Genomic DNA, 13,298 nt, shown 5'->3' with positions numbered 1-13,298 from the left:
GAGGAATGTATGGATGGTTATAGAAATTGATGTTATTTTAGATTTGGAGCAACATTTCTTACGTAACCACTTTTCTCAACTAAATCATCCATCCTACCTCCTCAATTCAGTGCCCGATGGATGATTCATCTATTTCACTAGGTTCTTTAATTAATGTTCAACAGAAACTAGGTTTTCTACCCACTCTATAAGCATAACCTTTGCACAATAAAACCAATTCATGCTCCTCCTCCAAGTGAGTTGAGATCATTGCAACAATCAATAGAGCCCGTTGTCGTATTACGTGCTTTTCTGCTCAAGAACGTGCCGGGCGTCTGGCTGTAAAAGGTAGTATGGAGATTCGCCAATATTCAAGTAATCTATCGGTTTTTGACTGTTGGAATATAAACGACTGCAAGAATGCACCGTAAATCTATACGGTTGCCTTTCGACTGCTCGCCGAAGTCCTTTTTGCCCCAGTCGATAGGTCTCTAGACGTTACAGAGAATCCCGAACAACCCAAACTGCTAATCTTCAATGCCGCTTTACTCTCACGATATTATATCCACTGACTGTCTTGTTACATTAACCCAAAAATTTTCATTCACTCTACACACTCAATCCTATAGACACCCTTTTAATTCTTTATCACAGACGTAACTCGATTTCACAAAACAGTCAAGAGTAATCAAACCCACTTCATTAAAAAACTCGATTCACCATTACAACACTTCGACTATTGAGCATTGATTGCCTCAGTCTTCTCAAAAACCTATGAAGAAAAAAAAAAAAAAAAAAAACCCAATTCTCTGTCTTTTTTTTTTTTTTTTTTCCCTCCGAAGCATGAAGCTCCTCTCTAATCCTTCCCAAAAATTCCTCCCCAAAAAACTCTTCTCTCCCCTCTCCTTAACCTTAATTATGAATTTCTTCAATCTTCCGTCTTAGATCTAAAATTGGCTCCCACCATCATGCTTGGATCCGAAATTGGCTCCTTCCATCTTGGATCCAGAATTAGCTCCGTCGTCAGAGCTTTCTCCTCCGTTTTTACCTTTAAGAGATCCTTTTACCGAAAGGACGTTTCCGGAATGGCACAAAAGATGGAACAGCCTGAAACGGAAACAGAGCCCCGTAATCGGGACCACATTGAGTCGCCCGACTAATTCAGGTCTCATATTGGGTAAGAGTCTAGTAGTAAGACCCGGTGTCGTGTTATAACACGAATATACTATGAAAGTATAAAGAAAGGGGACTTTTATTAATGTTCAGTTACCTCGAATATTGGGAGCAACGACCAACTCCAGTGCAAATACTGAGTGGTCAGGTTCAGTCACCCCGTTACAGTCAGCCGAGGGATACTGAAATGCTCCGTTCGATTCCAATAACGGGAGTCAGCAGGAAGGAAAAGGACCAATTCAATGATGGGTGAGCTTGGTTCGAAGAGCCAATTGGATCCAATTTTGAGAACCCAATCCGGGTCCTCTTATCCAATATGAGACCTAAATTGGTCAGGCAACCTAATGCAGTCTAATTACGGAAAAACCCAGGTCTTACTATGGGCCTCAGCCAGTCTGACGCGAAGGACCAATTTGATCCAATTACGGGAACATCCAGGTTACTACGGGCATCTTACCCAATATGAGACCTGAATTGGTTGGGCGACTCAATGTGCACCCGAGTACGGGGTTTCGATTCTGTTTCAGGCTGTCCTATTCTCTGTGCCGTTTCAGGGAACGTTATTTTCAGTAAATGGATCTCTTAAAGGTAAAAACGGAGGAGGAAACTCTGACGGCGGGAGCCAATTTCGGATCTAAGCTCTGACGGTGGGAGCCAACTCTAGATCCAAGACGTGAGATTGAAGAAATTCAGAGGATAAGGTTAGGGGGAGAATAAGTTTTAAGGGGGTTTTTTTTTTGGAAATCAGGATTTTTTTGGATTTAAGAGCTAGCTTCAAGCTCTCTTCAAGGTGACTAGTTCGGTTTTTCATTAGAGTTTTTTTGAAGATCAAGGATTGGAGTGGAGCTTCATGCTACGGATCGGAGAAGAAAAGACGGAGAATTAGGTTTTTCTTCTTCAAAGGTTTTTGAGAAGACTGAGGCAATCGTTGCTGAAGTCAGTGTTGTAATGGTGAATCGGGATTTTTAATGAAGTGGGTTTGAATACTCTTGACTGTTTTTGTAAAATTGAGTTACGTCTGTGATTGAAGAATTAAAAGGATGTCTATAGGATTGAGTATGCGGAGTGAATGAAATTTATTGGATTAATCTAACAAGACAGTCAGTGGATACAAGATCGTAAGTACAAAGCGGCATTGAAGATTAATAGTTTGGGTTGTTTAGGGTTCTCTGTAACGTCTAGAGGCCTACCGGCTCGGGCAAAAAGGACTTCGATAAGCAGTCGAAGGGCATCCGTATAGATTTACGGTATATTCTTGTAGTCATTTATATTCCAGCAGTCAAAAACTGATAGACTGCTTAACTATTGGCGAATCTCCATACTACCTTCTACAACCAGTCACCCGGCATGTTCTCGAGCAGGAAAGCACGTAATATGACAAAAGTGGTGAACTCGACATGAAAGCTTGAGGTGGAAGGTATTGGATTTTGGTTGATTTTATCTTTATTTTATCGAAAACAAAAATAAAAATTTTGAAGGATTTTTGGGAGGAGTTTCTGGTGGGGATTCTTCAAAAGGACAAGGTATGCACATGGATCCGTCTATTGCTAGTATGTTTTAAGCCTTCTCATTATCAATGTAGCAACTGCAAAGCAATGATCGAAAGAAAGCTTCGGCAACCAAAGCATTTCAACCAGTGGTCAATAAAATTGATCAATTTGATGGGAGGAATATTTCAAGGTATTTAAGATGTTACGTTCGTGAAATGGAGTTAAATCAGATTTTTGAGAAGAAAATAGTTGAACTATTTGGACTTGCCACGATACTCGAGATAAGAGACCATATTACATCGATTACTGATCCTTAAAGGAATTCATGGGAGGTTTTTACACATGCATTGAAAGACGAATATTTCTTGAAAGATGTTGATTGCGTTACTAAGAAGCTGTTTTTGGGATGGATTGAACGGCCCAATAAGAATTTGCAAGCAACAGAGCTATTAAGGGAATTTGAGAGGCAGTACTCTCAATTGTCAATGGTAGAAAAATTGACATTGGAGCCGAACAAAATTGATCTATTTCTTCAAGCTGCTGATAGAGAATTCCAAGAGAAATTAGAACTCCTTCTTGAAGACAAAGATGAAGAAGAAGGATTGACAACGAAGTAGAAGAACGTTGAAGATGCGGTGGAGTTGCTTACAAAAAAAGAAAAGAGGAAGGATAGGAATAATATTCCGTAAATAATACAAGCACCCAAAGCTCCAGTACGTACAACACCACCAACAATGCCTACAATTCAACCTTCGACATCCTTATCAAAGAAAGCAGATATAAGGATGGAAGAAATTATATGAGGAATGCGAGATCTTCAAATCAAATTGGTAAGACTTGAAGAGAATACTTCAATAAACAATTCGAAGAATGTTTCAAAACAAGGATATGTACAAAGATACATTTGGTGTGATGATGCTTCACACACTAGAAAAGATTGCAATGAATTTAATAATATGATGCGGCAGGGAATTATTTGCTGGAAAGATGGGAAGATAGCATTGAAAGATAGGGAGGATCTTCTTCAAACCAATTTTGGCAAGGGAGGAATGAAAGCATTAGTTCAAGATTACCTAAAAGAGCATGAAACAATAGCATGAGAAAGTGCAAGTTATGGTGCTAGAGTAGATGATGAAATTGGTGGAAGAACGAAAACTAATGAGTTTTGGGCTTCTGCCATTTCTACAATGCAAGAAGGGAAATTACCTCGAGAAGCGTTATTGAGGACTGCAGCTACAATACGAGGTGCAACAGGTTGGGAGGATCCTGTTGAGTCTCTTTCAGTTCATGCATATATTGCTAAGAGCCAACATGAAGCTTTGATGGAAGAAAAGAGACGAGGAAATTTTGATGATACTAGAGAAGGAAATTCTTCTAAGAGGCAAACTCGAGGAGACAAGGCTCGAGAGGCAGCTTCACAAGAATTGCCTGTAGAGGATACCTCAGCATCATTGGGAGAAAAAACAAAGGAGACAAAAGATAAGGGCAAATCAATTGCTTATAAGCTACTTTCTGACATTGAAGCGGCAACAAATTTGAAAGGGGTGTTGGAAGAACGTATATTAAATGCTAAGGTGGAATTCACATTGAAAGAAGTCTTAAGAATAGCAAAGAAGGAGTTTCATGATGTTATCATTGATAGCATTAAGCGAAAGAGGCAATTAATGGGTGAAACTGGAATGAGTCATGCTATTGATGCAAGAATATATAAAGATGAAGAAGAGGTTGATATTGGTTACAAGCAACCAACAAATGAAAAGAATGGGTATAATCAACGAATACGTTTCGAAGATTCTAGTGACAAGGAAATGGAAACTTCGAGCCATTATACTCAAAAGCATTGGGCAAGGGCATTTACTGAGGTATTGGTGAAAGTAGGAGATATAGAAGAACCTATTGTTGCTTTAGTCGACCATGGTTCTGAAATAAATCTCATGTCTAAAGATCTTTATAAGAAGCAAAAATGGCCAATTGATATGGAACATGGATGGGCAATACGAGCAGCTAATAACACACGAGGCGAATTATATGGAGCTTATCCAGATGTCAAAATTCGGATTGGGGATGTTGCGATGGAGCAACATTTCTTTGTTCAAGATACAACGTCTTATCTGTTGATTTTAGGACAACCTTATATCATGGCAACACACATGGAAACAAAAGTACTTGACGTTGGTTCTGCTTATGCAAGGGTACGGAGCGAAGATGTGAGGAAAGCTGTACAATTTCTAACAATATCTCCTAACCATGAACGGAATCGATATAGGTTGAGGGAGAAACCATTGCCAAAGATTGTTGAAGGATTTATGGATTTTGGGGATGTACCACTATAAAGCGAGATTATGGAGGTACAAAAGAGGAGGTACTCTCGCGAGATAAAGGTACCTTTGATGCGAGTTTTATTGGTATATTGGAGAATGGAAATATTATGTATAAGAAAGTTGATGATTTTAAAAGAAAGGAAAGAAAAAGATTATATGATATTGAAGGAAAATTATGCAAATTAGGAACATTGCAAGATGATGAGAAGATTTTAGTTATTTATGAAGAAAATGGACTGGAGGATTCATTGGAATTGATTACATCTATTGGGTTAGGAGATAATGATAAGATTGTTGAGATTCATTCAAGAGAGGTTTATACCATACATGAATCTTTTCAAGCACCAGAAGTCACTGTAGAGACGAGATATAAAACGGCAGATAAGAAGGTAAAGCCTGTTGCCGGACCATTACCAGAAGATTCTAAAGAACAAATGAGAGAAGCATCAAAAGAAGCAAGTTTAAGAGATCCAATGAGTATTGGACATCAGTTTAGTAAGGAGACTTTTGAAGAATTGAAGATGGTTCTGATGGTTCTTTATTGTCGGAGGAAATTACTTGCTTCAAAAAGATGTTGGCTAAACAAGGTAGATCGTTTGCCTTCGAATCCCATGAAATTGGGTGTGTGGATCCAAATATTGTAACACCTATGGTTATCTTCACTGTACCACATGTACCTTGGAATCCAAGACCGATTCTAGAACTGAGGGCACATTTATCTAAATTGGTTGAACTATTAAAAGAAAAGATAAAGATGAAAATATTAGAACCTTCATTTGCGCTGTATTCTAGTCGATGGTTTACGATACCTAAGAAGAATGGGTCACTACGGTTTATTCAAGATATGCAACCAGTGAATGCAGTAACTGTCAGGAATGCAAGAATTGGACCTATTGTGGATGAATTTGCTGAGGCGTTTGCTGGAAGGGTGATCTATTCAATGGGTGACTTGTATTCAGGTTATGATCAATTTCAACTTGCCGAAGGAAGTAGAGTTATGACAACAATGAGGACACCACTTGGATTGGTTAGAATGTGCACTCTTCCTCAAGGCGCGACCAACTCAGATGCGCATATGATGAATGGGATGAATAAGGTATTGAGAGATTTTATTCCGGAAAAGACTACGCCTTTTCTGGATGATGTTCCTATAAAAGGGTGCAGAGAAGGAGACAAGGATGAAACTATAGATAAGAGGGGGTGTCAGAAATATGTTGTTGATCATATACAAGATTGTGAAAAGATTTTAACTCGGCTTGGAGAAGTTCATCTTACATTATCGGGTATGAAGTCCGTATTTGGAGTACGAGAGGTTGTGATTGTTGGACATTTATGTGGATCTTACGGAAGAAAACCAGATCCGACTAAAATTGATGCAATTGGAACGATGAAAGAGGATTGTGATTCTTTAATAGAGGTTCGTAGGTTTTTGGGTGCATATGTATTTTATCGAATCTGGATCCCTCATTTTGCTCACATAGCGGATCCATTATATGAACAGTTACGCAAAGGTTACCGATTTTAATGAGATGAAAGGCATATTCAGGCAATGCAAAGATTGAAGAAATTATTGATGTCACTTCCAATATTGAGGAAGATTGATTATAAGTGCAATAGACCAGTGGTTCTTACTGTGTACGCTAGTCCAATTGCCGTTGGATGGGCTGTGGGTCAAGATGATTCCAGTGGGAATCGATTTGCAGTTCGATTTGGGGCTAAAGTTTTAAGTAATCATCTGCGTGCATATTTGCAAGTCAAAAGAGAACTTTGGGGAGTCGTTTCGGCTATGAAAGCTGAAAAGGACTATTTGATTGGGGCAGTAGTAGTAATTGAAACAGATTGCTTGCCATTGCTTGGAATGATTATTAACTGTTCAACGCCAGATATTGCAATGTTGAGATGGATTGCTTATATTAAGTCACTAAATCCAGAATTTAAGCATATCACTGGGAAGGACAATTTAGTAGCAGACATGCTATCTCGAGCAAGATACGAGAGGGAAGACGAAATGGTTGAAGACATTGATGACGTCGGATTGAAATTCTATTCAATATCAAATCTCAACAGAGAAGACAAGCTATTTCTTGAAGAATCTTATGAAGGAGAATTATTGGATATTGGTCATTACTTGAATACCTTGACTAAGTAGGGGAATTGATCTATACAAAAATTCAAACAAACAAGGAAAAAAGCATATGGATTTTTACTTCGAGATGGATTCTTATGGAAAAGACCGAAGAAAGGAATTGGGATGCCACAACGAGTGATAGGCAAAAAAGAAGAAAAACTAAAATTATTAAAGGAGTTTCATGATAGTTTATGGGCAGGGCATAGAGGAATCTGGGCTACTTTTGCTAAACTCAAGGAACGATATTGGTGGAAAAATATGTACCGAAATGTGCTCTCATTTGTAGAGTCATGTGAAATCTGTCAATCGTATTCTAATATCCAACATCGAGATGGTCTTCATCTTACGTATCCTCTGGCTATTCATTTTAAATGGGTTGTTGATTTGGTTATTATGCCTGTTGGATTATGGCAGATGAGATATTTGGTTTTAGCTCGTGAAGAATTATCAAATCAAGTAGAAGGAAGAGCATTGAGGACAAAATCTACATAGGGGATTTGTAGGTTTTTCGTCGAAGATGTCATTTGCCGCTACGGATGCGTAGGAAAAATCACTGCAGATCATGGAGAATCAAATGCACAAGAAGTTCGTAAGTTCTTTGAAAGATGTGGAATTAAACTATCACTGACTACTGCTTATAATCTGGAAGGGAATGCAAAAAGTGAACGCGGTCACCCACCGATTGTGAAAGCATTAGTTAAAGCTTGTAATGGGAAAGTTAAAGAGTGGCCACGGCTTTTGTCATTTGCATTATGGGCTGATCGAACAACACATAGTTTGGTGACAGGATATATGCTAGTATAACTTATGACAGGTCGAAAACCAATTATGCCGATTGAAGAAAAGGTACTTACTTCGAGTATGCTATCATGGGAAGATGGATTGACAAGAGAAGAACTTTTGGCTATTAGAATTCGACAATTGGAGCAAAGAACGGAAGATGTCCAGATAGCATTGGGAAGGTTAAAAAGAGCAAGGCTACAAAACAAGGCGCGATTCAATAAGCAACATTGATTGAGACCAAAAGCGATCGACGAAGGTGACTGGGTACTTGTTTATGACAATAGTCTGGATAATCAACATAGTACTTTGCGGAAATTTTCAAAACATTGGTTTGAACCATATGTAGTAACAATTGTTCATGATAATGCGACTTACTCGTTACGGGAGTTAGATGGTACAAAATTGAAAATACCAATTGCAAGGAAGCGAGTAAAAATATTTAAACGAAGACACGCAGAGATGAATATGGAAGGCCTTAATGAAGGTATAGAGATTCCGCAGCAAGAAGATGAAAGTGATTCGGATAATGAAGATGACGAAGACGAATTGGGCAAAGACGTAGAGGATATATATTGAATCAAACAGCAATTGGATAAATTGGTACATACCGGAGGATGCACAGGTTCAGAGGGGGTGGATGTCGTGTTGTAACACGAGTATACTATGAAAGTATAAAGAAAGGAGACTTTTATTAATGTTCAGTTACCTCGAATATTGGGAGCAACGACCAACTCCAGTGCAAATACTGAGTGGTCAGGTTCAGACACGCCGTTACAATCAACCGGGGGATACTGAAATGCTCCATTCGATTCTAATAACGGGAGTCAGCAGGAAGGAAAAGGACCAATTCAATGACGGGTAAGCTTGGTTTGAAGAGCCAATTGGATCCAATTTCGAGAATCCAATCCGGATTCTCGAAATCTAATATGAGACCTAAATTGGTCAGGCAACCCAATGCAGTGTAATTACGGAAAAATTCAGGTCTTACTATGGGCCTCAGTCAGTCTGATGCGAAGGACCAATTTGATCCAATTACGGGAACATCCAGGTTACTACGAGCATCTTACCCAATATGAGACCTGAATTGGTTGGGCGACTCAATGTGCACCCGAGTACGGGGTTTCGATTCTGTTTCAGGCTGTCCTATTCTCTGTGCCGTTTCAGGGAACGTTATTTTTGGTAAATGGATCTCTTAAAGGTAAAAACGGAGGAGGAAGCTCTGACGGCGGGAGCCAATTTCGGATCTAAGCTCTGACGGTGGGAGCCAATTCTAGATCCAAGACGGGAGATTGAAGAAATTCAGAGGATAAGGTTAGGGGGAGAATAAGTTTTAAGGGGGTTTTTTTTTTGGAAATCAGGATTTTTTTGGATTTAAGAGCTAGCTTCAAGCTCTCTTCAAGGTGACTAGTTCGGTTTTTCATTAGAGTTTTTTTGAAGATCAAGGATTGGAGTGGAGCTTCATGCTACGGATAGGAGAAGAAAAGACGGAGAATTAGGTTTTTCTTCTTCAAAGGTTTTTGGGAAGACTGAGGCAATCGTTGCTGAAGTCAGTGTTGTAATGGTGAATCGGAATTTTTAATGAAGTGGGTTTGAATACGCTTGACTGTTTTTGCAAAATTGAGTTACGTCTGTGATTGAAGAATTAAAAGGATGTCTATAGGATTGAGTATGCGGAGTGAATGAAATTTATTGGATTAATCTAACAAGATAGTCAGTGGATACAGGATCGTAAGTACAAAGCGGCATTGAAGATTAACAGTTTGGGTGTTTTGGGGTTCTCTGTAACGTCTAGAGGCCTACCGACTCGGGCAAAAAGGACTTTGATAAGTAGTCGAAGGGCATCCGTATAGATTTACAGTATATTCTTGTAGTCGTTTATATTCCAGCAGTCAAAAACTGATAGACTGCTTAACTATCGGCGAATCTCCATACTACCTTCTACAGCCAGACACCCGGCACGTTCTCGAGCAGGAAAGCACGTAATACGACATCGGATGTTCCCGTAATTGGATCAAATTGGTCCTTCGCGTCAGATTGGCTGAGGCCCGTAGTAAGACTTGGATTTTTCCGTAATTAGACTACATTGGGTTGCCTGACCAATTCATGTCTCATATTGGGTAAGAGGACCCGGATTGGATGTCTTGGAATTGAACCGCATTGGGTTGCCCAACCAATTCAGGTCTCATATTGCATAAGAGGACCCGAATTGGACGTCTTGAAATTGGATCCAATTGGTTCTTCAAACCAGGCTCACCCGTCATTGAATTGGTCCTTTTTCTTTCTGCTGACTCTCGTTATTGGAATCGAACGGAGCATTTCAATATGCCCCAACTGACTGTAATGGAGTGACTGACCGTGGCCTCCCAATATTTGTACTGGAATTGGTCGTTGGCCCCAATATTCGAGGTAACTAAATATTAATTAAAGTCCCCTTTCTTTATATTTTCACGGTATACTCATGTTACAACACGACATCGTAGATCTCCACTTAGCATGCTGGTAACCAGGTTTTTATTATACCCTCCATCTAATTCATTGTGTTATGAAGACGATGATATCTCCCAATACTCTCCTTTCATTAGATGTCAAGGTGCTCCTGTAAGCCATTGCATGAAAAACAAAGAGCCAGAGACTAAGATGAGCTTCACAAAGATAAATTGAGTGAGGAAAACAATGATTGAGTACTCGTTGAGGCAGCACTACTACCGGCACACACATTGTCACCCTGAACCCTAAAAACCACCCATTTGAATTTTTCTCTATTGTGATATTCAAGCTGCTCTTCACCAAGTATCCAACTTTCGGTTGATTCTGCAATCAATTGAAGGCTTCATCCATGTTTTGCAAGAATCATGAATGAAAATATAACAAATCAAAATTTAAAAGTGAAAGATTATGTGACCGGGAAATAGAAAAAACCTAACATAGGTCAAAAATCAAACACAAAGTAATGTCCACAACAGTTTTTGGAGACCCGAGCTTTTTATGAGTCTCAATTTTCGTATATCACATTGAGACAAGAATGAGAGTGATGTGAATACTTTGACATGTGAATGAAAGTGATATAAAATACAGTAATGAAAACCAGCTATGAAGGATTTTTGGTTGATCAAGTATAAGTCCACACCTACATGAGTAGTGTGGCAAATTCGAAGAACTCACAGCCTCTCGTACTTCTCCAAGTTCTTCCATTTGTCCTTCAAGTCGACTTCAGTGTACCCACAAAATGCATCTGTATTGTCATTCAAAATCTTCTTCCAATGTCCTTTCCCATGCTCTTGGACTCTCTGCTTCAAAAGCTCAACTTCTTCATCCGACCATTTCTTTTGTGTTCATCTTTGTGTCGAGCCTGATCCAATCCCAAGAGGAGACTTATCGTGTTTACATTCACGTACAATTTGCTCAAAATTACAAATCAGCACTTCATCGCAAAGGTCAATCTCCTGAAAAGGAAGCTTCTCTCTCTGTGCTCCATGCACAAAGCCTATCGTACATGTGATTTTGGAAGGAGACCAAGATGATTCCAAGGCACGAGCAGTTTCTTTGATATTGTGGAGGCTCGGGTCGAGCAGAAGGGGATGTGATGGAGACGAAAAAGGATCTTGTGAATTACTAGGATGTGGGTACTCAAAAGAAAGCTGAGAGTAGTGTGCGTTTGAAGAGGGCCTGTCTTTATCTTCAAACATGTTATCATCTTCCAAACTTGGTGCGTGAGCTAAAGGACGCAGGTTCAAAACACTGAGTCCTAAACACTGAGAGATAGTCCCTGGATTTTTCAAAAGTACATGCTGTTTAGATACTTCTGCTTGATCCTTCACAAGCTTCTTCAACAAAAGATGGGCATCTTCCAATACTACAACCGACCTCTTGATATCAAGAATGTTTTGTAGCTCACTTAGTGATGCTCGAAGTGCTCCCTCCAACTACTCGAACCTCTTGTCGGCCAAGGTTTCTTGTGTGTCATGGAAGCTGCGATCCTCAAAATCAGGAATGGCCATTGGATGAGGGGACCGTACCGAAGATTGGGCTCGCAAGCTCCCCTTTCCAATAATAGTGGATGCTGTAAATTCTTCCAAAATGAGTGGATCCAATAAAATCCAAGCCTTGGTCGCTAGTACTCTCAATTCATCTTGGATGACCTTCGCTTGTTGGGCATCCACTCTCTTTTCACCAAGCGATATTCAAAGCTCGCTTTTCAGCTCTAAGAGAGGTCGCTCGAGATCTTTCCTCTCTAATACAGGGTGCAGGAGCCCTCCTCGTACAGACTCTTCCAACTCTTGTGTAGGTTTAGTGGGAAGCGAATTCTCGAGTCCTTGAAGATATTATAAAGCTAGGTCGACGTCAATTTCGTTTGGAATTGGATCGCCCAATTACTGAGTAAGGTCCCTAATCAACAACATTTATCTCAATCTAAGAACACATATAAGAAAGGGCAATAACTTTGTTAGTTCTTGTATAATATTCACTCCCACTGTATGCTTCAGAACGTATTCTCATATCCAAGCATGTATGAGTTTAAAACCCAGTTCTTTCCCTCTCCTCGATGTCCTCTTCATCATTATATTGGATTTTTCAACAACCTTTGCTCAAAAAAAAAACAAACAAACAAACAAACAAACAAACAAACAAACAAACAAATAAATAAACAAAATAAATAAATAAATAAATAAATAAATACAAAAGATCAAAGAAATCAAACTTAGAAACAAAATATATTTGAAAAGAACAAAGATGAAAAATAGAATAAAAATTATATTTCAAGGTTTAGGATCCAAAAGTATATATCAATTTCACTCAAACCATCCAAATTTAGATTGAAATTTAAATCATCATCTATTTTTGATGAAGAAAAAAGCCAAAAAAAGATAAAGAAAAAAAGAAAATAAAAAGATGTTCCAGTTTTGTAATGAGTGTCATGGTGTCACGGACCAAAAATACAAACAAGAAATCTAAACAAAAAGTTCCAGAAGAAATGACAAGAACTAGATTATCAGATGAGTACAAGAGCAACGCCAAGAGAATTGAGCTAGAGCTTCAAGAGATGCGTTGTCGAAACTGAAGAACTCTTTAGCCTCGACTCCTATATATACTACTGGCCTATGGTTCTAAGGAAGCGCATCAAGAAGCTTCCCAAGAACTATGAAGCTTCTCGAGCAACTACCCAAGAGCTAGGAAGCTTCTCAAGTAACTTCTTAGAATCTACTAGAATATTCTAAGAATCTTCTAGAGCCTTCTCAGAGAATCTTTAGAGAATCTTCAAAGAATCTTTAGGGAATCTTTGAAGAATATTCAAGGAATCTTTTGGGAGTTTCTAGAGACTTCTTTCTAGAAGGTTCTAGAAACTTGTCTCTAGAAAGGTCTAAGGACTATGTCCCTAACACATGGACATAACCAAAAGTCATGAACATAACTAAGAGTTATAAC

The sequence above is a fragment of the Physcomitrium patens genome, chromosome 19 (genome assembly GCF_059467195.1).
Source record: "Physcomitrium patens ecotype Gransden chromosome 19, ASM5946719v1, whole genome shotgun sequence".
NCBI lineage: Eukaryota > Viridiplantae > Streptophyta > Bryopsida > Funariales > Funariaceae > Physcomitrium > Physcomitrium patens.
This window is presented reverse-complemented; position numbering follows the sequence as displayed.